This window comes from Hippopotamus amphibius, chromosome 1 (genome assembly GCF_030028045.1).
Source record: "Hippopotamus amphibius kiboko isolate mHipAmp2 chromosome 1, mHipAmp2.hap2, whole genome shotgun sequence".
NCBI classification, from domain to species: Eukaryota; Metazoa; Chordata; class Mammalia; order Artiodactyla; family Hippopotamidae; genus Hippopotamus; species Hippopotamus amphibius.
In genome coordinates this window covers 121592362-121618101 of record NC_080186.1, presented here as the reverse complement: position 1 = coordinate 121618101, position 25740 = coordinate 121592362, and the positions used below count along the sequence as shown (strand labels likewise).

Genomic DNA, 25740 nt, shown 5'->3' with positions numbered 1-25740 from the left:
ATAACCACTGGTGTCTCTCCATACTTCTCATAACTCTAAACAGATTTGCTGTGGCTGTGAAATTTGCATGTGCATGTGTGGTGAGTGTTTCCTGAACAAGGTAGTTCTGTGTTGCAGCCTGGGAGGTGAGGGGACGGGGATGAACAAGGCATGGGGTGAGGTGACCATGGGCTAGTGGCAAAGAATTCACCTTGGGATTGGAAGCCACTGTTCTCACTTATGGAATTTTGGGAGATATTACTCGCATGTAAATTACACGTAATATGTATCTGAAAGGGCTTTAAACCTTTATAAAATGCTCCATTAGGGAGCATGCCTAAGAATCTAAAATATTGGCACAGTGGCCTTAAGGAAAGCCAGCTCTCAGAGACAACACAGCTTTAGGACTTAGTGGTTTGCTTAAGATTTGGGGAGAATTCTCAGTTTTCTATATCCTGCAGCTCAGGGATTCAGCCTCTTGGAGGGTGAAACAGAGGCCTGAGGGCTTCCTTGCAATCTCAGATTTTCTGTGTCTTTCTGTTGCTTCAATCCTAGAACAACCTAATGTCTTGGAAATTACCCAGATCACAAGCAGGAAAGGGACTGAAGGATGAAGGGAGCTGGTGGTTGTGGTGGTGGTGGTGGTGTGTGTGTATATGTGACTAAAGGCCAATGAGGTCCCCTTGTAGCCCCTCCAGGAGATGGAATCTTCAAGCAGCCCATTTATATATCCCTCTGCTCTCATGGCTGCTAACCCCTGGAAAGAGGCACACACATCCTTGGCTGGCTCCTGCTCTGACTCTTTAGTGAGTAGCACTCCGTCGCCATGGTCTATCTGCCTCAGAGTACCACTTGCTGTTCTGGCTGTGATCATACTTCAAGGAGGCACTAGTAGGCCATTGAAGTCAAGAAAAGTTTAGAGAGGTTGCCTTAGGAAGCAATAGTTTTAAAATGTCTCTCTCTCTCTCTTTTTCTTATAAATTTATTTCTTTATTGGCTGTGTTGGGTCTTTGTTGCTGCACATGGGCTTTCTCTAGTTGTGGGGAGTGGGGTCTACTCTTCATTGTGGTGTGTGGGCTCCTCATTAAGGTGGCTTCTCTTGTTGTGGAGCATGGGCTCTAGGTGCATGGGCTTCACTAGTTGTGGCTCATGGGCTCAATCGTTGTGTCTCACGGGCTTAGTTGCTCTGTGGCATGTGGTATCCTCCTTGGGCAGGGATCGAACCCAGGTCCCATGCATTGGCAGGCAGATTCTTAACCACTGCACCACCTAGGAAGTCCCATAAAATGTCTCTTAAAGCTGGAAAATGAGACTGGATAAGTAACATCAAAAGCCATTAAATTTTTTTGATATAAAAATAAATGGCAATTTATGTATTAAACCCTAGATTATTATTTCCCTGATATACACGGCACAGCCAACATTGATTAAGCTCATGCCATGAACTAGTCATTGTGCTGGGCTATATTGACACGTTACCCTATTTCTCTTCACATCATTCCTGCAAGGTGGGCATTGTATCTTTATTTGGCAAATAGGACTCAGAGAGGCTAAGTAACATGCCTAAGTTCATTGGCTGGTGAATGAGAGAACCAAGAAACGAAGACGTGTAAACATTTTAAAGTCCCTGCCCTTTCCATTACACAAGTTGCCTCTCCTAAATCTCAAATGAGAAGGTGTGGGTTGGGGCTTAAGTTTAAAACTAGTTAAAGGAGGACATTTTTAGCAAGTAGTAGTACTGTGGGTGGATAGCATCACTGTTGCACATTAGTTTCAAAGGAAAGCTTGTGTTATATCAGGAACCAGCCTTCTTTCCTTTGGTAGAAGAGGATTGGAACCCAGACCTACTCTACCAAGACACATTACAATCTGGTTTATGGTGATGGGGGAGATTTTGTAGAAATGGACTGGTGCGATGTGATGGCTCAGTTTTATTGAGATTTAATAAATGAGACCCTAGTCTATTTTCATACACTTTGCAATTTATCCTCAATTTGGTTCCCTTCTATGATCATAATAGGCTTGACTTGAAAATGATCACCTATGGTCATCAGTATAAAGTACAAATTGAAGCTGTATAGTTTTCCTTTTCAGCTTTCCTACCTCCTTCATAGAGAATTATTGGTAGTATACAATGTACGATATGCCAATTAAGTTATTAAAATTTTAAATGTTTCTAGCCATTATAGATTTCCAGGCATCCATTATGATATTTTAAGTGTAGCTCTTTCCACTTCATAGCAAGTGTGGTACCTTAAAGATCTCAAGTTATGTACAATTTCAATATTAGACAGAGTAAACTAGCTGCCTTTCAACATAGGCTGTAAAGGAGGAAGACAAAGGTGTGGAGTAACATAGAGAGTATTCTAGAGCGCTTAGCTCGGAAAATAGAGATCGCCAAGGAAGCTGTCTTGTAAACGAAGAGGTCCTGTAGGCTGGGATGGCAGACGCTGGGCATGGGTGCTTCTTCCCTTTCTCTTTCAAAGCTTTTGGCACAGACGGAATTCACAGCTCAGCTGCATTTTCATAAAACGTCTCAAAACAGAACTCACGGAACCACAGCAACTGATCCGAGTTGACATTCATAATGAACACTGTTCTCCATCCAAACTCTTTGGTTTTTCCTGCCTTAAGGGGAAGATTGAATTATTTTACAAATCCTTTAGGATACAGAGGAAAAGAGAGAGAGAGGGCAGATTCAGAGTTTTCTGCTCTCTGATGTAGATTGACTAAACGATGGTAGATTATAAAACATGTATAACAAAGTACTGCTCTTTCCATTATTTTATTAACTCATAGGCAGCAAGGAAATTAATCTGAAAGTATTAGGAGTGCTTGCCTCTCTGGGGCTATGAGTATTGTTTTTCTCTTTTTTGTCTCCTTTTGTTTGGCGGCATTTCCTGATTTTTCAGTAATGATTTAAATTGTTCTATCACAGCAACAAAAAGAAAAAAAAAAACCCGAGCTTAATGAAAGAAATAGTAAAGTATATATTTTTTGATATTCAGGTTGTTTTACCTTTTTTGCTAGCATAAGCAGCCTAGAATGAGAATAGCACTGAAAATAAATTAGACACACAAAATGAAAAGGTAGAACAAAATCCTCAATTTTGGAAAAATTATTTAAAATATGCAAACCATCATAAATAATTGTAAAACAGCTTCAAGTTACCCATACTTGAAAAACCAAAAACCAAAAACCAAAAACAACAAAACCTCACTGAGAACATTTGATGTCTTAAAATAACTACTGCATCAATACACAAAATAATATTTATAAGCACATGTTTAAGATGCAGACGTATAAAAGCACCACAAATACCTGTGTACCCACCACCCACCTAATTTATGAAATAGAATATGATCATTATTTCCAAAGCCCCCATGTGCCTCTCCAGTCCCATCTACTTCCCACTCCCCTGAAGTCACTACTGTTCTGAATTTGGGGGTTTTATCCCTTTGCTTCTCTTTTAAGTTTTTTATCAATAAACAGTATATTGTTTAATTTGTACACTTTATACTTTAAATGCATGAAATCATATTATGCGTATTCTACAAATTGCTGATTCATTCATGTTATTATTATTATTTTGCTTTCATAAACAGTGCTGCTAAGAAGTTTTTCTAGCATGTGGAGGGCTGTATTATAGGATATGTGTATCTTCAAAATTAATTGATAATGCCACATTATGATCCAAACAGTTTATACCTCTGTATACTTCTACAGTGGATAAGACTACAATTCCCTGACATGTTTCCAATGCAGGGGGCGTGGGTTTGATCCCTGGTCGGGGAACTAAGAGTCCATATGCCATGTGACACGGCCAAAAGGAAAAAAAATAAAGAAGACTACTTTCCATTTATCCATGTCCTCACCAATATTTGGATTTGTCAGATTTTAATACTTGCTTTTCTGGTGGTGGTGAGATGACATCTCACTGTGGCTTACATTGTCACTTCCCTGGTTACCATTGATGAGTTTCAGTGTGTTTTCATGTGTTAATTTGCCAGTTGTGTTCCTTCACGTGTAAAGTGCTGCTCTAATCTTCTGCTCTTGTATCTACTGGGTTGTTTGTCTTTTTCTTATAGATTTATGGGAGTTCTTTGTATATTCTGGATACTAAACCTCTGTGATTATATGGGCCTTCAGGTATCTTCTCCCAAGTTTTAGCTTGTTTTCCCACTTTCTCTGATGTTTTAGTCAACAGAAGGTCCCAATTTTAATATAATTTATCTTATCAACTTTTTTTTAATGATTTTCCTTCTGTGCCCTTTGCAACTCCTCTGTCATGAATTTAGTGTTACATGTGTTCTTCTAAAAGTGTGATGGTTTATTCTTTCTCATTTAAGTTATCGATCCACTTGAAGCTGATTTATGTGTAATGTTTTTTTCATTGCGTATAGAACTATGAGGATGACTATTAACAGTTCTTTCCTGTCAAGTCTACATTTATACATTTGATGTTTTCTCTCTACATTCCGAAACTTAAATTTGTGAAAACTGATTTTGCAAACTTATTGTGAATATTTTTCTGGTCCTTTTAGGATATTTAAGATATCTATTGTGTTAACCAATAGATATAAGCTTTACCTTGACTCTGTGTTTTCAGCAAGTCTGGTGTTTTCTCTGCTTCTGAGGGAATGATGAAAAAGCTTCATTAGGACAGAATCCTGTTCCTGCCTCTCCAGAATGTTTTTCCAAGCTGAGTTCTGTTCACAAATCAAAGCTCTAGGGATGTACCTTTTAAAGCAGCTTCAAATCCACTAATCAATATCACCAGCTTATTTTTCTAGGTAATCTGTAGCAGATGTTAAATCCATTCCCCCACCCCACACCCAGAATCTAATGTGTCTGGCTACATCCCTCCACTGACCTCAGGAAATCCAGATACCTTTTAATATTGTATAGCCGGGGAGGTGAATTGAAATAACATGCTGGACCTTGTGGTAATACATATGACATCACTGATGCTCCTTCCACCTGTAAATAACACGGAGCTCTGTGTGTGTGTGTGTGTGTGTGTGTGTGTGTGTGTGTGTGTGTGTGTGTGTGTTAGTCTCTCTCCCGTAATTTATTTATGCAGAAGCAGATTGGTATTTGGTTAAAATTTTAGGCTCTAGAGAATAATTACCTGGGATCAGAGTCTTACCCCCTACTTAAATCTTTGTAACTTCAGGCAGGTAACCTATCCTCTTCACACCCTGTGTCTCACTCTGAGTAGACACTGTGACTGTTCCTGTCCTTAGGCTGTGGTTGGGCCTGGAGGATACATGGACATGAGGATACACCGTCTGCCTCTCAACTGCCTGCATGGGGCCATGTTCCCACCCCTCCTCCCCCTTCACCATGTTCTACCACCTCCCCCAGGAGATTGGCATTTCAGCCTGCTTCAGTCTGATAATGCAGGGTGGGCAGAGCATGGGAGCCGGCCTCCGATCTATAAAGTTGCGGGGCATGTTTTGTTTGGTTTAACTTATGCCTAGTTAGGGCTAAAACTGTTATATGCTATTGCAAACTCCAGCTGCACATATATTCATGAAATTTGGGACTTGTACATATTATGTAGTAACTGACTGTTTTCAGATAACACAACATGGTGAACCATTTCCTGTGTCACATTCTTTAATACTATTCTGGTGATTAGTCTCTTAGTTTTGTTCACAAAATGTTTTTGTATTTTACTGTTATAATTGTGTTAGGATGAATAGTTATTTCTTTAAATCTGAGTTCACATCTTTCTTTCCTAAGGTAAATACTGGGAGGAGGATTGCCAGATGATAATTATTTGCGCTCTTTTGTCAAGAATCTTTAAGTCACTGTAAGATCCAGACTGACCTAAAGATTTCACTTTTTAATCATTTCCTTTCTTAATTTGAACAAAAGAAATAGGACTATCTTTAGGGTGTGTGTCTGTGGACACATAACCCTTTTTACATTGTGTAACTTCAGGAAGCCATTCACGTTCTATTCTTTGTGTCCTTGAAGCCCCTCCATGACAGAACACATTTAGAGGTGATACCAGTTTAAATGGTCACCTCTTAAAGAGGATCTTTTCAATGGAGAGGGACAAAGCCAGTTTTCCTTTGGCAGTTAGTGGCACTGGATAAACACACACGCACGCACGCACACACACTTGCATATCATTTATTGATACCTCTCTTATACTTCAGCCTCCCAAGTTATTTTCCAAATAAAAGAGCATCTGGAGAAGAAAACCTTGAGCTGGTTGCTCTGATTCGTGCTATCCAGATTGCTCCCAATGCAGAGATTATGAGCATACATGCAACGATTGTGTTTTATAAGAATATAATTTTATTTTTGCTGTCCACCCTCAGGCATGTAGGACAGTCTTGTAACTTGTGAATCTTTAAGGATCCCAGGAGTTCCTCCTCTTCTTCCCTGATGTGAATAGTGAAAAGGGACCCAGTCTATAATATGAAAAAGGAAAGACAGAACCCACAAAGGCATACCATGGCAAGCTTGTTGCTGTGGATGGATTCTGCCCTACTTTTTTCAGGGGTCCTAACAACACATGGTATTAATCTGATCGAAGGAAAATGTTTCTTTCCTCCACACCTGTGAGATCAAGAATGTCTGAATATAGAAACTTTAACCTCTATCCCATCATTCTTTTCTCTAGCTGTGTTATTTAAGTTACTTTATCTTTTATTAATTATTTTTTTACTGTCTTCTTAAGTTTGTTTCCTTAGGACCATGCAGACTAAGTTCTGTAAGTTTAACATTGAGATTGAGGTTTCTCATTTAATAGTAATTCATCTTTCCCGATGACAGTCTGTATCTTTATTCCCATGTTTCCATTCAAAGAAGAAACTAAAAGGGAAAGAAGGTCAATAGGAAGTTACTGAATTAGAGGGATCCCAGGAGGGATTTGAGCTTGAGCCTTTGAGACTGAGACACTTCAGGCTAATGTGATAATTAGAGTGAGTTTTTCCTAGTGAAGAATTTTAGCATCAACTTAAAAGAGAATTTTACCCCAAAGAAGGATCAACAATTACTGTCCCAGTGGTTTCCTAGAGTTGAACCATGCCTTACACGTGTTTGATGCTGATACTAATGAAAAAGGCCTATATCCCTAATCACTATATCAGAATGCTAGATGAACAGCTCAAGGTCACAACAAAACAAACAAATAACCTTCAAGAACAACCTTGTAGGAAAGATTGTAAAAGTTTTCACTATGAACTTTTAAGGTAAAGTTTTGGACTTAGTCTGAAGTGGCCATAGAAAACATTTAATTACATCCTTTTATTTAGATATTAAAAAACTGAGGGACAGGGAATTTAAGTGGCATGATAACAATTACAAAGTTATGAAATGTGAAGTGGTCACATACTCTAGCAGCATGTGAGAACTGATTGAATGATTTCCAATTCATATATGACTTTTACCTTCTGGTATGTTTCTGAACGTTATATCCATGTGCTTCTATGATATATATTTTTATACTGCACTCCTGAACCTTATTTAAAGTGACAGTATTTGTGAATATCATTGAAGTTGAGTTGAGTATTATCTTAGGTTGGTTCCCTGAGAAACAGACTCTGAGATTTGCCTGTGGCAGGCTTATTAGAGGATGCTCTTGGAAACGCTTGAAAGGAGAGAGGGAAGCAGCTTGGACAGAGGAATAAGTTGAACCACAGTGCAATGGTAATGGGGGTGCAGCCAGTCCATCTGGTACTCTAGAGCTGGGATGGCTTTCAGTGGTCCCTAACTGAGGCAGGAGGGCTGGAACTTTGAACTTGTCCATACGGGGTGTAACCTTGGACAAGGCAGCTTCTTTCAGCATTGAGCAATCCCAGGAGACAAACTCAGCTGTCAGCAGCCAATACTCCTGGGGGAAGAAATGCTTTCCTTGTGGGGTTTGGGGATCTGGGTGGTATTTTCCAGCCTCCAGTTCCATTACTGTGGTATTATGATTCTGGGGCTGAGTAAAATGTCTCTGAGTGGTCATTTTTGTTCAGGCTGGCACATAATTTAAGGAACTAAGCAGAGTGTCTTGTGTTTTGTTTTGCATTCAGCTAAGCTGAGAGTAAAAGAATACAACTAGGAAAAGAACTTCTTAAGAAAGAGCCAGATAGCAAGACTCAGTAAGCATGCCTGCATGTAGTGGAGCTGGACAAACAACCCCCAATAGGCATATCTTTAGGCAAGAGGTATGTATGCTCTATATTTACCTCCTGTTGATCCACGTGGTTTTTATCCTGTTGGTCACTGAGATGTAATTCTTCATGTTGCCACCAGGGGCAGTGTTTTGTAATCATTAAGAGCTTTGTCTCTGGCTTCGCGAGGCTGAAGATTAAATCCTATTACCGCTACTCCTTCATTGTGTGATTTTGGACCAGCCACATAACACCTCCAAGCCTCTATTTTCTCACCTATAAAATGGTGATAATAATAGTGCTTATTTTGCACAGTTAGGATTATTAATCGAAATACCATTTTTATGCACCCAAGGCAGTGAGTGGCACAGAGACAGCTAGTCACCTAGGCCAGGAGTTGCTATGAAAACCTTGTCCATCTCATACATGTGACAATCCTTAGCCAGGATACTGTGTTACCTTTGAATAAAAGACAAAGGAGGGAAGATAGATGGGTTAGATGATAGACTGAGATCAAGTGTGAGAATGGTAATAAGCTTAAAAATAGCTACTTTTAACCATCAGTACATAGGGAAAAAAGCTGCAGCTGATGTGTGGACACTATAGTTTCATTGAGGTTGGAGCTTGGTGGAGGGACATCATTGGCCTTTTTGGAAGCATATCTTTTGGGATATAATTGGGAAAACCAGGGTGAAGCTTTAGGTCATTTCCTTGACTTTATGAAACAATAAACATCAGGCCCAGCTGACTCATGAGACTCCTAGTAACCGGTGCATCTTCATCACATGATTCTAAGGCATGTACCCTGGCCACATGGCCAGGAAGATGTAGGATCCAGGTGTCAAAGAAACAACTTTTATGTCCCACAGATACACACATCACTCCATTTGCCAGAGTCAATTCAATCAGCCCAGAACCTCAGCTAAGCCCGATAATGCCAGAATAATGGTATATTTTTTCTATCCCTCCTCCCCCTCGTTCTGCCTACTTCTTGTCCCAATTAGGGTCACTCTCCTGGCTTATCCCCAGTTGCATTAACTTTTTCCATCATTTTGTAATTTTCCATCATCCACAGTGGTAAATGAGAAGTAGGAAACGAACAAGAGTAAATTGGAGTAGTTCTGATTTTGCAGAAAACCTCAGGGATCAAAGAACCACTTGGCACTGAAGAAATGTACCCAGCTGTGCTATTTGTCACTATTACATTCAGAATCAGACTCTTGAGAATGAAGGGAAAGCCTGGAGTTGCTTTTCATAACACACAAATGGTTTGACAGATTATCGTCATTAAAAATTCATTAATAAATGATTTATATAAATGTTGGAGTATAAATACCAAAATCACTATCCTGATACCCCTGATTTGTCTTCAGGTGTCCTTCTACAGTTCAGCGCAAGGACGGTTCGTTTAGGCAGGCTTCTCATGGATACTTTTTTTTTTTAATTTTAATTTAATTTTTAGTTTATATTATAGTTGATTTACAATGTTGTGTTAGTTTCAGTCTCATGGCTATTTAAAGGTTAACTTACTGCCAGGTATTTTCATTTTTTTTATCACAACCTCACGTGACTACTATTATCCTTACCATCACCCCTGACTCAGCCTTGTCCCTAATATTGTCAATATTAATGAAGTTCACTAGATGTAGGGGTCAAGGAAGAGGGAACAACTGGAGATGACCATGAGGTTTGGAGTCTAGGTCACTGGGGGAATTGTGGTTCCTTTAACAGTAAAAGCAGAGTCAGAATGAGATGGTACTTAGGGCTCAAGATAATCACTGATTTAAAATATGTTGCATTTGAGTTTTTCATTATCCATCTGAATAGAAATGAGTGTCAGGGTGGCAGGGTGGTGGTGGGGTCTTGGTCCTTTGGGTTTGGAGTCATTTTTTACACGTAGTACATTGAAGTCTTACTAGAGTCCAGTCCCAGGGATGATTTTTTTTCTTTTGTTTTTAAACAAGGTAGATTCAGCTCCTATCCCTACAGAGTTTGTATTTCAGTGAAGAAGGCAGACATTTTATCACCCTCATAAAACAATATGAGAGTGAAAATACGGGTGATATTAATAATAATGCACTGTGTTTGCCAAGTGCTTTCTGTCTTTCAGTTCCTTTGCTTAGTGCTTTAAATGCATGTTCTCTCTTTAATTTTCATAGCACCTGCCTGGATTGGGCACTGTCAGTCTTCGATAAGGTGGGGACTGTCCCAAGCTCACACAGGTGGTGGAGCAGGGATTTTAACTTAGTGCAGAGCCAGAGCCCAGACACTTCTTCACACAGTGTCGATATATGGGAAGTCCTGGGTTTTATGGGGATGGATGTTGCGAGTACTTAACCCAGATTTCGGCTGGGAGGACTTGAAAATAATTTTGGAGAAAGTGAGATATAAAGAGAGACCTGGAGGTGAATAGGAATTAACCAAATGAAGGACAAGGATGAAATGCAGGGCAGGTATGATCAGGGTAGCCTGAGTTTAGTCTATTGGGGCAGAAGGATGTGGGGAAGGGCCTGGCCACAGAGCATTCTGGATAAGATGGCCAGGAAGAGAAGAGAAAGATGACAACATGCCACAAACGCCGGGCCCACGTTCACAAGGTAGGAAGAGGAGGAGGCACTGAGAATGTTGGGAGAAAGAATATGATTCAGAAGCTGGAAGAGCCTTAGGATCAACTCAGGCTTTTATTATTGCCTCACCCATGTTGCATTTTTAACGACTCTCTGTTTCAGGTCATTGTGACCCCATGTAAGCAGAGCAAATCAGACTAAAGTCATGGAATGAAGAGTAAAAGTTTCAAGGAAATGAATAATTATATAATGACTGTTTCTAGAAGGGTTTGCTGGGTCTGAACCCTACCCTTCTTGAAATGCTCTCTGTCTTGCCTTCCAGAGCCCTGCTAGTTCTAACTGCTTTTTCATTCTGCTCTGACCTTTCTTTATGTCTGCTTGTTGACTCTTCCTCTTTTGTCCAACCACTTCCTGTCTGAGCTGCCTGTGGCTCGAAGGCCCACCCTCTCTTCACTCAGCATGCTCTGATGATCTCATTTTGTTCTACAGCATCAATTGCCATCTGTATTCTGATACTGTCCATGTTATTATCTGGAGTTCTGACCTTTCATCTAAGCTCCAGGGTCATACATTCAATTAAACGTCTCCATTTACATCTTACAGTAACCTCAAACTCAACACTTCTGGCACAAATGCCACGTCTCTTCACCTGTCCTGATGTACTCCTCCTCCAGTGCTCCCACTGTCTGTAACGACCCCATCATTCACTCCTACTGCATGGGTTCACAGTAGACATGTCATATTCGTGGCTGCCCACATCTTTTAAATAATTCACTTGTAACAGTTCCCACTGCCCACCTCAGAAGACAAACTCTGAAGTTCTCTTGCAGCCCAGTTGGATACATGTGGCATAGGTTTGCCCTGTCACCTGCTTTCAAGTGAGGCTTGATTTGGAAGTCACCAGCGGGAGAACCAGCATGGGGCTTCCCTCTTGCTGATACAGCTGGTTTCAAAGATGTGTGGGTCTTTGGCGACAGCAGCAATCACAAGGTCAAATTCCTGATATGGAAGTGGCATTAGAACTGCTGATTTTGTGAATAAGGTGAAGTCAGGTCTTAACATCCCATGGTGGCAGAAGCACTGAGCTTGCTCATTGAAATGGTTTTGCTGCCTGGTTTGGAGCGTGTGAATGTGGGTGGGGTGAGGAGGGGCACGAAGCATGATGGCATTTTTGGTGTGCATGAGTTGAGACTTGATTTTGCTCCTTCAGCCTTCCCAATGATCAGAAAGGTTAATATCCTTCAATAAAGCCTCTTTGATTCATTAAATCATTACACTGTACAATAAATTGAACAACAACAATAACAAAACTAGCATCAGTCAATTGTGTTATTTGAACAGTCTGTGATTCTTGCTTCCTCTCTGGTAGAATGTCTATCTGTGTGTTGATCTTTGTGAGAGCTGAAGGAAAGGATGTGGTGAGAAGGACCTAGAAAAAAGGTAGATGTGGGTGAGTGCAGGTCTGCCCCTTTAGGATTTGTTTATTTCATCTGTCTGTACTCCTAAAAAAAGGTTTATGTACATTGGTATGTCAAGTGTATAAATTATGTGCAGATATTCCAAGAAGGCAAGGCAGAATGTAAGAAAGAGAATGGGCATTTAACAGAAAATGACTGAGTTTAATTTCTCTCTCCACTGCTGACTGCCTGGGTACCCTTGAACAAGTGCCTTAACTGTCTTCAATTTCACTTCACTCACCAATGTGATGTGGTTAATGTATTTACACATAGCGTGTTGTGAGGTTACATGAGATAATCTGTGGAAGGCCCTAGCACTTAGTGGCTAGTGGTAAAGGTTTAGCTCTCTGTGCCAGAGGCAATCAGGGACCCCAGGGAATAGATTACTTGTTGGCTCTATGCAGACTGTCCTTGAAATGGACTATTCCATTCTGTTGACCCAGGATTCCATTTTCTGTATTCCCACCTACTGAAATCTGATTCTTTCTGATGGGACCAGCCCAAGTGCCTTTTTCCCCTAATGGAAACATCCCCAGTTCTCTTAGTTGGAAGTAATTAATTCTACTTCTGAAATACCATTATAGCTTAATGTAGGTTTTGTTTGAAATTTTGCATAAAATTAGTAGATCCTTAGGATGAGCAAGTGGGAAAGTACTTTAATCAGCATCTAGTTCTTTATGTTTTAATTTAACCTTTTTAAAAATTTTTTGATTATTTTTTGGATTTTTTTGATTGAAGTATAGTTTATTTACAGTGTTGTGCCAATCTCTGCTGTACAAGAAAGTGATTCAGTTATACACATATAGAGTTTTTTTTAAATGTTCTTTTCCACAAAAAGAATGAAATAATGTCATTTGCAGCAACATGGATGCAACTAGAGACTATCATACTAAGTGAAGTTAATTTAATCTTTATTGTAATCAAATGAATATGTTACTATGGGTTAGAATTCAAACAGGGTTACAGGACGATAAAAAAAGAGTAGTCCCTGCCCAATGCCTCCCCACTCCCATCTCACTCACCAGAGGCAACCACTTTTAGCTTCTTCAAATATTGTGTTTTATTTCTAGCTTTCAGTTTTATCTACTCCACTATATGTTGATTTTCTGCGATAGAAGATGAAAATTTAGTTTTCTGACACCTCTTTTTTTTTTTTTTAAATCTTCAAACGGGATTTTTTAATTCATTTCATGACATATTTTCCCTTTTTTGTTTTTGTTTTTATTGAAGTATAGTTGATTTACAATGCTGTGTTAGTTTCAGGTGTACAGCAAAGTGAATCATATATATAATATATATATATATTATATATATATATATATATATATATATACATATTCTTTTTCAGATTCTTTTCCCTTATAGGTTATTATAAAATATTGAGCATAGTTCCCTGTGCTATACAGTAGGTCCTTGCTGGTTGTCTATTTTATACATAACAGTGTGTGTATGTTAATCCCAAACTCCTGATTGATCCCTCCTCCCCTTCCCTCCTTGGTAAGCACAGGTTTGTTTTCTATGACACCCTTCTTTTTGTACATGGTGAGAGCCCCACATCTCACAAGTACATGTGATTCCTTCCATTTTGTCAAAACAATCATTTCACAATTTTTGGCCAAATCAGTGTTTGGTATTTTATATTACTATGACTATGTAAATAAAACTCACAGATAAGCTATGTACTGTATTATGTTCCTTCCTTATGCATCTTTAATTTTTTCTGAAGTCAAAGATATTTCTTTAATAGTTTGTTCAATTTTTTATGCCCTTATCCCTACGTCTTCCTAAACTGTCACAGTTGTAAAATACCCCTCAAAGTAAACTCATATACTTTATCAGAGCCACTCACCACCTGCGGCACAGGCAGGCCCCTCCCACCCCACCACTCTTTGCTTGGGCAAGAGTCCTCCTTGAGATCTGTGTTCTCCCCCTTTTATCTGGACAAACTGCTCCGCTATCTGGCTCTGCAAGGGGCAAGGTTCAGGGATTTCTGTTCCTTGTTGTCCTGGAGATTTCTTGAATAATCTTTTTCCTTCCTTACCCTTACATGTAATTAATTATCAGCTGGGTATAAAATATGAGGCTAAAAGTCCCCCCCCCCCCCCACTCCCCACCATCTTCTAGCTTCCGGTGCTTCTGTCAAGAAGGCCATGTCAAAAAAAGAAAAAAAAAAAAGGCCATGTCACTCTTACTCCTAATCCTTGAATGTGACCTATTTTTTTCTCTGGAAGCTTTAAGACTTGCTGTCTCCTTGGTGTTTTGTGATTTTAAAATGACATGCTTTTCTATGTGTTGTGCCCCCGTTCATAAAGCTAGATGCTATTTCTTTGATAACTTCCTCTTCCTTATTTTCTGGGTTCACTCTTACTTGGGCACCTATTATATATCACCACCTTGAGCTGGTTAATATTTGTCCAGGCATACACCTCTACATTTCTTCTTTTCGCTCCCTTTTCTCCATCTCTCTGCTAGCTATACATAGAAAAGGAGCTCTTCAAATTTATCCTCTACCACTGATAAATTTATATTTTTTCCTGCTATCACATTTAAAGGCCACATCTCTAAAAACTCTTGTTTTAATTTCTTTATTTTTTCACATTTTTTAGCATTATCTTTTTGTTTCATTGATAAAATGCCTTCTCCTATCTCTGATGAATATATATATATATATATTTTTCTTCTGCCTCCTCCTTTGTCTCTGCTTCTTTTAATTTCCTTTTTCTGCATGTTTTGTCCTTTGTCTTTCACATTAGAGGTTTTTCTGAACGCAATTCATGTCTGTTTACTCATGTTTAATAGTGAAAAGAGCACACATACATAAATTTAAAAAGTTATTTTTGTAAAAATGCTTAAGATTTACTCTCTTAGCAAATTTCAATGCATAATACAGTATTATTAGCTACAGTCACCATGCTGTACATGAGATCCTTAAATCTTACTTATTGTTAAATATTTGTTGAATTAAAAAAAAAGTAGATAGAACTTTCTTCCAAGCATGCAAAAACAAGAGAATGATTGACTGTCTGTTCATGTATGTGCACGGGTAGGAGTGTGTATACATGTATGTGTATATATACGTGTGTGTGTGTGTGTTTGAGTAATAAAAGCCAGACTAAGGGCTGGAAAGAATATTATTCAGCTGAATTGCCAAAGCCAAAGGTTGATGTTAATCTGCAAACTGAAGTCCCTTGGCTATCATAATTTCCTCTAATGCAGAATCCCACTGAATTTCCCAGCTAGTCGTGGCATGGCACGAAGTAACTAGTTCACTCCTCGGTGGAGTCTAGAATTTGTCTTGCTGCCACAGAAGCAGTAACGCACATCCTAACTGTGCTGACATTTTCTCCTCCCTTCTTATCTCTCTTCTCTGGCTGAATTGTCTTGGTTTGTACGACTGAGTGTCTGCCTCTATTTCCATGCCATACATTTCATCCTCCTGAGAGTGAAATACTGTAAACCTTCACTAGTTTGGCAAAGTTAAGGTTGTTCAGCATTCCTCTGCTTCATCTATTAAAATGCCAACTGCACAGTGTGAATTATGGAGCACTGTTCTGAGCTGTGTTTATCGAGGAGAGTGATCTGTGTGTTGTGTACTGGCGTCTCCACACAGAACATTACTCCACATGAACTGATTTTAAGCAAAGGGTCAGGAAAATGTTCTGAATTATGGCCATTCCTCCCACGTGTCCACTGTCCTCTGAGCTCTGAAATGGGCTCTCTCTGACCTCCCTAAAGTCCCTCGTTACCCATTACCTGAACACCAGCTCCATGCATCCACATAACAGCAACCTAAAACCTGTAAAAGAAAACAGTGAACACCCACAGGTGTTTCTGGACCTCACTCCAGAACCTCCTTGCTTTCTGCTGACCTACTCCTGCTTTGGAGGTTATTCAGATGGGTTCAACTATCCCGTCCATGACTCTAGTTTGTATGAAAGTCATTGGCTTCCTTCTCTTTAGAAGATGTTAGATCATCTGTGAACGTTAGCTGTCTCTTAGTCATGGTCTCACTCCAGGTGCACATCAGCTGGTGAGTAACCACTATGCTCTCTGCTGGCTGGTGCCATCCATTTGATATCTCTGGGCGCACGGTACTCCAGAAGGCATCCGCTGTCCTGCACAGAAGTAACGCTGTGAAGCAAAAGGTGCATCAGGCCCCTCTCACTCCAGAGGTTCAGTGTTCTTCCAGAATTTGCAAGGTTTTAAAGCTGTCATGATATAAGCCCACTGCCCACTTGTCTTTATCTGTGACTAACGTAGAAAGCCTGATGAGTAAGCATGGAGTTAATCGTGAGGTTAAGTAGGTAGTCATAGTCTACAGGGCAACTAGTAACTCATTTCTTTCTACATATCTGGGGAAGGATTCACATAATTGTAATCACCTTCTACTTCTGTCAAGCTCCAGGTGTATCAGTCATTAACTGGGTGAATGTCTCAGGTACTATTTAAACCAAGAGCTATTTTATAGAAAACTCACCCCCTTCCAGGAGCTTCAGTCAGAAAACAGTAGAGATAGATGGCTCTTCCAACTTCTCCTCTTGCCACTGCTCCTCGGAGAACAGGAAGTCAGGGTAAGTGGCCAGGTGACTCGCCTCACTTCTTGCGTATTTGAGAGGCATTCAAGGGAGTATGGGTTTCTTAGGGCCCTCATGTAAGTCTGCTGGATAAGAAAGTGCTAATGTGGAAACTCTTTTCATCTACTGACATTTATAATAAAAAAATTCTGAGTGTAACTTTGCCATAATTTTTCATTTTGATTAAGATACTTACAGGAAATAAACTGTTTTCTCTGACAAATGAAACTGAAAGCTAAGAACATTGGTGGGAGGAGTCTCAATACTGTTTCATAACCTCTCTCTTTTCCGGAAAGCACAGAGTGAGGTAGCCAGCAGTAAATCAAGTTTTTATCTAGCCAGTTCCCCTTTTCCTTGTTATTTTTAAAAATACTTCTTTGTGCTCTGCCCTTGAAGAGACTGTAAAATTCTGCAGTTCAGTCTCTGAGGGCTTTACTGGTTTATCATCCTACTTAAATGAAATAAGCAGTGATTCCTGCATTTCTATAGAAAACCTCAAGATCGGGACCACTGTGGAAGACATTTCCACTGAGGTAAGACCTGTAGGGATTTCTGTAGAGAGCTGTGGGTGTCTGGTTGGTAACCTCAAGATGAGAAGGGGAGCTTTAGTTATGAAGAATTTCGGGGGAAAAGGTTAGTACCAAATGTATTAAGAAAAGTAAAAACAGCAAGAGCTTGATTCTAATCCTTTACTGCCTAGGCAGATAACAGACATTTTGTTCCAACACAACTGAAGCCTAAACAAAGGGAGATGCATTTAATACCAGAAGATATTAAAATGTATTCCTCAGGCAACTACTGGCAGGAGTTACATTTAGAGAAAAGGTTTGGTTTCCTTCCGTGGAAAATGCACAGGAAACTTGGTGGTTGTGGTGGGAACCTGAGTAAAAGTCAAGATGGGGCATGATAGAAGTATCAGGAAATAATATTGAGTAAAAACATACATCTGGATATAAAACTGTATTGTATGGCATTGTCCTGATTTTAGAAAACACACACACAGAGCTGAGCAGACAAGTTTCAATTCCACAAACACAGTTGTAAAAAACATGGCTTCTTTACCTCTCTTGAGACAGTTTAACTTTTCTTTAGAGTCCATTCTACACCAGTTGCCAAAGTTGTTATTTTAGTTCTTTTAGGATTACTTTCTTCTTCCTCAAAATTATTATTTTTTTTTTCTGGTGGCAAGGCATAGGAGAGAAGCAGGGAAAGGCAATTACAAATAGATTTCTATTGTCTACTTTTAGAATTGTTTAAAGGTTGCTTCTCGGCCTTTTGGCTAAGATCAAGTGTAGGATTGTTCAAAGACTTTCTCTATGGCCTGATAATATAATATTTCACATGCTCTTGACTAGAATATAAGGTTTTTAATATTCATTTCAGAATCTTATGTATGTTAGACAAACCTCGTTAATTATATTTATTATATTTACTTTTACTAGGTAAATACACAATTAAAACTGTTGTATCTCCCTAGAAGTTGAATCTTTTATCATTGTGCTGTGCTCTGATAATACTTTTTATCTTCAGATCTATTTAAAGCTACACTATATAGATAAACTGGTTTTCTTTTAGTTACTCTTTGCATGATAAAATATTTTTGTTTTATTTTTCCACCTTTAAGCAATCTTTTGTTAACAATACATTGGCAAATTTCTTAAATCCAAGTTGCCCAAGTTTTCACTTAAGCTTAACCAGTTAGACCCTTTATGTCTATACTGATAGTTAGCACATATTATCTTGTTTCTGCCTTCTTCATTTCAATTTGTGATACTTCTATGTTTTCTTGATCTACTTTGGGGGGAGGAGGCATTGGTATTTATGGTTTTGTTTTCATTTTTTACTTATATCTTTATCTTAGTTACCATTTAAGACAAATACATTAGTGAACTGTCGTATTCTTTGTCCCCCCTCCTTCCTTCCACCATGTGGGTATACTTCCTGCTTCTCTTCTCTCTTCAGTCAGGGCCTTATTTATTTTTAAGGCATAGACACACCTAATTGGTTAAGTTTTCACTCTTACTTACCTTTCAGCTTACAGTTTTTCATGACTTTATATATTATGTTTTTATTGACTATTACTTCCAATAGATGTTTCCACGTGGGTCTTTGTCTGCCAAAACTACCAAGGCCTTGAATATAAGAAAATAGTGTTTGAGGCCCTCATATTTAAGTATCTTTATGAAGAGATTAAAAATTCTACTCTAAAAATTACTTTTCTTTCAAGATGGGTTGGCAGTACCTCTTTTCAAACTCCCTGGGACTAGCTATGTTGTGAAATTCACAATCTGGAAATTTCAGAAAGGCTGTTTAATGAATCTAATTTATTATTTGGGGAGAGGGGGCTACAGTCTGCGTTGTATATTTTTTCTTCCAGTTTTGTTGAAACATAATTGGCATACAGCCCTGTATAAGTTTAAGATGTGCAGCGCAGTGATTTGATTTCCATATATCACGAAGTAACAAGCACAAGAAGTTTAGTGAACATGCATCATCTCTTTACAAAATTATGGAAGTACAAAAAATTTATTTGCTTATGATGAGAACTCGGCATTTACTCTCATAATAACTTTCATATATAACATACAGCAGTGGTGATTATATTTATTATGTTGTACATCATTACGTCCCTAGTACGTATTTATCTTATAACTGGAAGTTTGTACCTATCACCTGCCTTCATCCAATTCCCCTTTCCCCCACCACACCCCTGCCACTGGTTACCACAAATCTGATCTCTTTTTCTACTAGTTTGTTTGTTTGTTTGTTTATTTTTGCAGTATAATTGACCTACAACATTGTGGTAGTTCCTATTATGCAACATAGTAATTTGATATTTCTATGCATTTCCAACCAATCACCACAATAAGCCTAGCTATGATTGTCACCATACAAAGATGCTACACATTTATCGATTATATTCCTCCCACTGTACATTTCGTACACGACTCATTTATTGTGCAGCTGGAAATCTGTGCCTCTTAATCTCCCTCACCTGTTTCTTTGCTCCCTTACCCCCTCCCTCTCCCTCTGAAGAACACCTATTTGTTCTCTGTACCTATAACTCTGTTTATGTGTTGATATGTTTGTTCATTTGTTTTGTTTTTTTAGATTCCACATATAAATGAAATCATGCAATATTTGTCTTTCTCCATCCGACATTTCACTTAGCATAATACCCTCTAGGTCCATCCATGTGGTTGCAAATGGCAAGATTTGAGTATTTTTTATTGGTGAGTAATAACCCATCATATATATTTACCACATCTTTATCCATTCATCTACTGATGGGCATTTAGGTTGTTTCCATATCTTTGTTATTGCAAATAGTGCTGCCGTGAACATTGGGGTGTGTATATCTTTTCTAACAGTGTTTTTGTTTTCTTTGGATAGATACTCGAGTGGTATTTCTGGATCATATTGTAGTTCTATTCTTAATTTTTTGCAAATCTCCGTGTTGTTTTCCATAGTGGCTGCACCAATTTACATTCCTACCAGCAGCGCATGAGGATTATCTTTTTTCCACATCCTTGCAAACATTTGTCATCTTTTTGATATAATAATCATTCTGACAGGTGTGAGGTGATATCTCACTCTGGTTTGCATTTCCCTGATGATTAGGGACGTTAAGCATCTTTTCATGAGCCTGTTGGCCATCTGTATGTCTTGCTTGGAAAAATGTCCCTTTAGATCCTCTGCTGATTTTTTTTAATTTTTAATTTTATTTATTTTTTTCTTTGCTGATTTTTTGAGTTGTTTGATGTTGAATTGTATGAGTTCTGTGTATATTTTGGATATCAACCCATTATCAGGTATATTGTTTACAAATATAGCCTCCCATTCAGCAGGTGGCCTTTTAGTTTTGTTGGTAGTTCCCTTTGCTGTGCAAGAGTTTTAGCTTGATGTAGTCTCAAGTATTTATTTTTGTTTTTGCTTCCCTTACCTATTATCCAAAAAAATATAATGAAGACTGATGTTAGGGAGTGTACTGCCTGTGTTTTCTTCTAGAAGTTTTATGGTTTCAGGTCTTATATTTAAGTCTTTAATTATTTTTGAATTTATTTTTGTACATCGTGTGAAAGAGTAGACCAGTTTGATTCCTTTGCATGTAGTTGTCCAGTTTTCCCAACACCATTTGTCAAAGAGGTTATCTTTTATACATTGTATATTCTTGCCACCTTTGTCAGATTAATTGCCCTAAAGTGTGGGTTCATTTCTGAGAACTGTTTTGTTTAATTGATCTACATATCTGTTTTTGTTCCATTACTATACTGCTTTGATTATTGTAGCTTTGTATTATAGTTTGAAATCAGGGAATGTGGTATCTCCAGCTTTGTTCTTCTTTCTCAAAGTTGTTTTGGCTATTTGAGGTCTTTTGTGTTTCCATACAAATTTTAGATTTTTTTTCTTCTAGTTCTGTGAAAAATGTCATTGGTAATTTGATACAGATTGCATTGAATCTGTAGAGTGCCTTTGGTAGTATAGTCATTTTAATAATATTAATTCTTTCAATCCATGAACATTATATCTTTCCATCTGTTTTTATTGTCTTCATTTCCTTTCATCAGTGTCTTATAATTTTCTAAATACAGGTCTTCTACCTCCTTAGTCAGATTTATTCCTAGGTAATTTGTTCTTTTTGATGTGATTGTAAATAGGATTGTTTTCTTAACTTCTGTTTTTGATAGTCCATTGTTAGTTAATGGAAATGCAACAGATTTCTGTATGTTAACTTTGTATCCTGCAACTTAAGTGAATTCACCAGTGAGTTTTAGTAGGTTTTCTGGTGGTGTCTTTAGGATTTTCTATGTATAGTATCATCTCATCTGCAAACAATGACAGTTTTAATTTTTCCTTTACAATTTGGATTCCTTTTACTTCTTTGATTCTAGTTTGATTGCTGTGACTAGGACTTCTAATACTATGTTAAATAGGAGTAGTGAGAGTGGGCATCCTTGTCTTGTTCATATGTGTGTGTATATATAATTATAATATATATATAATTATTTTGAGTTGCTGATCTCTTAAGTTTAAATGCAACTTAACAACACTGCATTTCCTCCCCACTACCATGTTTAAAATTTTTACATCATATTTCACATCTTTTTGTTTTGTATAACCCTTAACAACTTATTGCAGATGTAGATGATTTTACAACTTTTGTCTTTTAATCTTCCTACTAGTTTTATACATGGCTGATATATTACCTTTACTGTATATTTGCCTTTGTCAATGAGATTTTTCCTTTTATGTTTCATGTTTCTTTTCTTTTTCTTGGAAAAATCCCTTTAACATTTCTTTTAAAGCTGGTTTGCTGGTGCTGAACTCTTTTAGCTTGTGCTTGCCTGTAAAACTTTTAATCTCTCCACGAAATCTGAATGAAAGCCTTGCTGGTTAGAGTATTCTTGGTTGTAGATTTTTCCTTTTCATCACTTTAAACATATCATGCCACTCTCTTCTGGTCTGCAGAGTTTCTGCTGAAAAGTCAGCTGATAGCCTTATGAGGGTTCCCTTACATATAACTTATTGCTTTTCCCTTGCTGATTTTAATATTTTCTCTTTATCTTTAATTTTTACCATCTTAATTACAGTGTGTCTTGGTGTGATACTCTTTGGGTTGATCCTGTTTGGGACTCTCTGTGCTTCCTGGATCCAGATGTCTGTTTCCTTACCCAGGTCAGGGAAGTTTTCAGCTATTATGTCTTCAAATATGTTCTCTGCCCATTTTACTCTCTCTTCTCCTTCTGGGACCCCCTATAATGATATGATGAATGCTAACATGCTTGATGTTGTCCCAGAGTTCTCTTAAACTGCCCTCATTTCTTTCTTTTCTTTTCTTTTGTTCAACTCCAGTAATTTCCATTATTCTGTCTTCCAGCTCTCTGATCTTTTTCACTGTATCATTTGATCTACTGTTGATTCCTTCTGATGTATTTTTCATTTCAGTTATTTTATTCTTTACCTCTATTTGATTCTTCTTTATATTTCCTAATTTTTTGTTAAAAACTTCTAACTTCTCACTCTGTTCATCCAAGCTTCTCCCAAGTTCTTTGAGCATCTTTATGGTCATCTCCATGAACTATTTATTGGGTAGATTGCCTATCTCTGCTTCACTTAGTTCTTCTTCTGAGGTTTTATCTTGTTCCTTCATTTGGAACATATTCCTCTGTGGCCTCATTTTGCCTAATTTCCTATTTTATTTCTGTGTATTTGGTACATCGGTTATGTTTCCTGACCTCAGAGAAGCAGTCTTTTGTAGAATATGTCCTATCTGTCCCAGCTGTGCACTCTGTTCTGGTCACCAGAGCTATATGCTTTAGGAAAGTCGTCCCCAACCTCTTTGACACCAGGGACTGGCTTCATGGAAGACAATTTTTCCATGGACTGGGGGGCGGGGCATGGTTTTGGGATGATTCAAGCACACTATATTTATTGTGCACTTTATTTCTATTATTATTACATTGTGATACATAATGACATAATTATACAACTCACCAAGGTAGATCACTGGCCAGAGTTTTGAATTACAAGAGCTGCAGAATCAGAAGGAGCCCTGAGCTTGTTTTCCTGCAACTGGATGGTCCCATCTGGGGGTGATGGGAGACAGTGACACCGAAAGTGCATTACTTATGTCCAGTCTACTCCATAACCTCGTTTTTATTGCTGTCACTGCAGAAAACCTTGCTTCACAAAGATAGGAGGTTGGAAATGGAAGCAGGCTTTTAGTGCTTTTGTGGCAATCTCAGGACATTTTGCCTTGGCCTTAACCCAGAATGTATGGAGATTTGAAGTTGTCTCAAACATGCTTTTAAGGCCACTGTCATTTGCAGTCTCAAGCATTTGATCCTTTTCTAGCATGGACAAAGTCTATTCACGGGTTGTGGATCCATTCCTTCCCAATTTTTTTTTTTTTTTTTTGTGGTTGGGAAGTAATGGTCAAACTCTTTTGAAAGCTGAGATAGGTGACCATGCATCAGCTGGGAGAAAGGCCCTGGCTCAGTCTCTTTCAACATCTCTGCTAATGTTTGAAACATGTCAAAAATCCCAAAGTTCACTCATCACCCCCATAATTCCAGTTTGGCTTTGAATGCAGCCACTTTGTCTGCCGACTTGAATACAGTCGTTGTTCTCCCCTGAAGTGACAGATTGAGTTTGTTGAGCAGGTTGAATATGTCACACAAGTAAGGAAGTTTTGTGACCCATTCTGTGTCACTGAAATGTGCTGCTAGTGTTGACCTTTTTTCTAAAAGAAATCTCTAGAGCAGCTCTTGTAATTCAAAAACTCTGGCCAGTGATCTACCTTTAAGAAAGCCATCTTACTTCTGTGTATAAGAGAAGACATGTGCTCTGTGTCCATCTCCTCACAGAGTTGTGTGAACAGATGTGAATTAAGGGCATGTACTTTAATGTGGTTGATCATTTTAATCACATCCTGCAAAATGTTGTTAAGTTCAGGTGACATTTTTTGGCTAGCCAGCATTTCTCTATGGATGACATAGTATGTAGACTCATATTCAGAAGCAACCTCTTTGACTCGAGTAGTGAAACCAGAAAGCTGTCCAGTCATGGCAGCTGGTCCGTCCATGCATATATTGACACAAAATGACCAATTCAGTTTTTCTGATATGTTCCTAATATACTCAAAGACTTGGATAGTTCTGCAGCTGTGGTGTTGGTTGGCAACAAAAGTGCACATAACATATCCTCATGCACATCCTCCTTAAAAACATATCGCACAAAAACAAGCATTGTTGCCTTGTTGTCAACATTGGTAGACTCGTCAACCTGGATTGTGTGCCATGGCGACTCATTAATCCTCTCTAACAACTGTGCCTCAATATCCTCTGCTATTCCATCAATTTCTCTAGTTCTGGTGCTAGCTGAAAGAAGAACACGTGCCACCTTTTGAACTGCAGCCTCTCCTAAATGTTCATGACAAATGTCCTTAGCAGCAGGCAGGATCAACTCTTCACCAATAGTAGAGGAATTCTTAGCTTTAGAAATGTGATGAACCCCTAAGAATGATGCTCTCAGTGCAGACACATTTGATGACATGTGGCCTTCAATAACTGCTTCTCTTCTTTGTGTTCATGTTATTTTTCTTTTGAAGAACTCCAGAGGCTTATCTTTTAATGCAGGGTGCTTGGTCTCCATGTGGTGAAGCACTTTTGAAAGTTTCATGGCTTCATTGGATAGCTGGTCACCATGTATTATATACAAAGTAGGCTTGGAGAATGTGAATCACCTGCTTCAACGACACCATAATTTATGTAGGACTCTTGGTATTTTCTTTTAAATGTAGCTTTCTTTTTGTTGGCAATCTTAGAGTTTTCTGCTGTCTCATCATTGTTCTTTCCCCCTTTTCAAAGAAGGTCTCCAGTGATCTTTGCTTTTTACTCATTTCAGCTAGGGTTAGCTTGTGGACTTACCAAAACTGTGACTGAGACAAGTGCACAGGGCGGGAAAGAAGCACAGAAGTGGTAAATGAAATAATGGGCGGGCCACACGCAGAATAAAATGTGTCAGATTCTGACTTAAAGCCTGCCACCAGATGCAGCTGTACAACTGAAGCACATCAATTCACTTGCCACTATAAAGCCTGCCACCAGGTGCAGCTTAATTTTCCCTTGCCACTCACTGATAAGGTTTTGACATGAGTCTGCAAGCAATTGATGTATTATGGTCTCTGTGCCATCAGACCTCTCTGCTAATGATAATCTGTATTTGCAGCCCCTCCCCAGCCCTAGTATCACTGCCTCAGCCCTACCTCAGATCATCAGGCATTAGATTCTCATAAGGGGAGCGCAACCTGGATCCCTCATGTTTGCAGCTCATGGTAGGCTTTGCGCTCTTATGAGAATCTAGTGCAGCCACTGATCTGAAAGGAGGTGGAGCTCAGGTGGTGATGCGAGTGATGGGGAGTGGCTATAAACACAGATGAAGCTTCGCTCTGTCACCTGCCACTCACCTCCAGCTGTGCTGCCTGGTTCCTAACAGGCCATGGACTGGTACCAGTCTGTAGCCCAGGGGTTGGGGACCCCTG

General features: G+C 38.8%; 1 protein-coding gene, 1 long non-coding RNA gene and 1 pseudogene across 2 annotated transcripts in view; 2 read left to right on the top strand and 1 right to left on the bottom strand.

Moving 5' to 3' along the window:
• Positions 1 to 2037: 2037 nt before the first annotated feature.
• Positions 2038 to 16653, bottom strand: LOC130860215 (uncharacterized). The gene is made up of 4 exons (XR_009055383.1): positions 16601 to 16653; positions 8175 to 8375; positions 4570 to 4611; positions 2038 to 2607 (listed from the first exon to the last, which is right to left on the bottom strand). It is a non-coding gene; the product is annotated as an uncharacterized LOC130860215 (long non-coding RNA).
• Positions 16654 to 16995: 342 nt separating this feature from the next.
• LOC130848890 (gamma-interferon-inducible protein 16-like) overlaps positions 16996 to 25740 on the top strand; it is a 31033-nt gene continuing 22288 nt past the window's right edge. Inside the window, exon 1 of the mRNA XM_057727276.1 lies at positions 16996 to 17230. The gene's annotated coding sequence lies outside the window, so the exon portion shown is untranslated. The remainder of the gene's footprint in view (positions 17231 to 25740) is intronic.
• On the top strand, positions 17957 to 18106 carry LOC130842207 (U2 spliceosomal RNA; annotated as a pseudogene).